Genomic DNA, 2801 nt, shown 5'->3' on the forward strand with positions numbered 1-2801 from the left:
ACAATATAGTAATATAGTAATATATTACGTACCATATAATATAAAATAAAGTATATACTATATAGTATATATTATAGCATATACTATATAATATATCATGTAACATATAATATATAATATATAATATATAATATATAATATATAATATATAATATATAATATATAATATATAATATATAACATATAACATATAACATATAACATATAATATATAACATATAATATATAACATATAATATATAACATATAATATATACTATGCACTATATACTATATGGTATATACTATATACCATATACCATATAATATATACTATGCACTATATACTATATGGTATATACTATATACTATNTATATATATATATATATATATATATGTATATATGTGTGTATATATATGTATATCTATATATATACACAAAATATATATGTACATACATATACACAAAATGTATATGTAGTGTGTATATATACATATTTTGTATATATCTATTTACTTATATATAAAGTATATGATATATAAATACATATGATATATGATATATTATATACACAATAATATACAATATAGTAATATAGTAATATATTATGTACCATATAATATAAAATATAGTATAAACTATATAGTATATATTATAGCACATACTATAGAATATATAACAAAACATATAATATATAATATACACTATGCACTATATACTATATACTATATGCTATATACTATATACTATATACCATATAATATATAACAAATCATGCATAATGTATAATACATAAAATAGAATATAGAATAGACTATAGAATGCAGAGTACAGAATATAGAATATATCTCATATATATCACATTTAGCACATATTATATATTAGAATGGAGAATACAGAATAGAGTATATTGAATAGAGAATAGAGAATATATATCACATACAATATATCATATATATCATATGTAATACATATTATATATTAGAATGTAGCATATAGAATGTAGAATATATAATAGAGAACATAGAATATTGAATATAGAATACAGAAAATAGAATATATCAGATGTAACATATATTATATATTAGAATACAGAATACATAGAATATATAGAATATATAGAATATATAGAATATATAGAATATACAGTCTATATAGAATACATAGAATATAATCCAGAATGCCAGGCCTCGCTCTCCACGGGGACAATGACGCAGCCGCACGTGGCGGCACAGAGAGCACGAGGACTGGGCCGTGCCACCCTGCAGAGCTGTCAGGAGCACTGAGCTGTGCTGGGGGGAGCAGGAGATGAGGCTCAGCGATTATTCCCACGCTGCAGCGAGCGGTGCTGACTGATGCAACGGGGAAATCAGATTAGCAACAGGATTGCACAGTGCAAAGGCTTTTTTTCCTGTTTTTTTTTCCTAAAAATCCACAGATTTCAGCCCAGAATAGAGCTGGTATTAGCAGGTTTCAGCCCAGAACGGAGCTGGGGTTATTTCACCAGGCTGCTTCCCTTTAGGAAGTCCCACCTCGCTGTTAATTCCCAGCTGGCCGGAGCCAAGCGTTGCTGCCCGGGTTTKGAATCCAGCTGGGGACGCACAGAGCAGCACAAAGTTCTGTAAAACAGCGGCCAAAATGATGGAAGAGACTYGAGATGGAAAAACAAAACAAAGAGAAAAAAAATAAACCACCTTTCCCAGAKATGAGCTAAGCTGCTCTGAGGAGCGTTTCCCAAAGTTTAAGAGTTCACGCTGCTCAGATSCTGCAGTTTTCCAGCTGGAAGGATCCTCCTGCCAGGAGCAGTCACAGACTGTACTGGAGGGTGATTTTGAACCTGATGTTTCTGGCATTTGCAGCTCCAGGCGTGTCACGATTCCGTCCGTCACTTGAAAAGCCTCAGCTTGAAAAAGTCTCATCCAAGAAATGTTCCCGGGACAGGGAGGTCTCCTTTATTCCCTCGCTGTCCCACAAAAGGAGCAGAGAGTACTCTGGAATTGGTCATGGATGGGTTTTACTGCATTTAACAGAATGGATATTCCTCTGGAATTGTTCATGGATGGGTTTTACTGCATTTAACAAAACAGATATTCCTCTGGAATCACTCATGGATGGGTCTTACTGCAGTTAACAAAATGGATATTCCTCTGGAATTGCTCATGGAAGGATTTTATTGCAGTAAACAGAATGAATATTCCTCTAGAATCGCTCATGGATGGGTTTTACTGCATTTAACAGAATGAATATTCCTCTTTATTAAAGAATGATGAAGATCCCGCAGTGGAACCTCATGGAAACCTCAAAGAAATGGGGAATATGGAGTTTTTTCTGGGGATTTTATCCAAAGTGAAGGCCAGGAAACAACCTKGGCCAAAGCAATGGGATCCCAGGTGGATTTTAAGAGTCCAGGATTACCTGGAAAAGTCCAATGTACCTTAGGAGATGATGTTGTGTCTGAACTAACACACCTCAGTTAACTTTTGTCCCAAAATTGCTTTGACACAGCAAAAGAACTCATCAAAGAGCTCACATTTCTCCAGGAAAACACAGAATATTAAAAACCACCCCRCAAGATGTAAAATTCAAACCAGCACAGGCGAGCTGAGCGTTGCTGCTCATCTGAGAACCACCAAAAGTGGGGAAAAGGTTTTTCCTCCTGCAGCATGCGGGCCAGGAGGCAGCTGCTGCCTTTCCTGAGCCTTTTTTTGGCACCACAGGGATGGGAAATGGCTCAAGAACCCCCTGTCCCATCCCACCCTACAACACTGAGGGTGAAACGTTCTCTCAGTTTATAAACAGCATTTCAACTTTTCAAATTTC

The sequence above is a fragment of the Malurus melanocephalus genome, unplaced genomic scaffold (assembly GCF_030028575.1).
Source record: "Malurus melanocephalus ecotype Western Australia unplaced genomic scaffold, MMel_1.1 scaffold_1449, whole genome shotgun sequence".
NCBI classification, from domain to species: Eukaryota; Metazoa; Chordata; class Aves; order Passeriformes; family Maluridae; genus Malurus; species Malurus melanocephalus.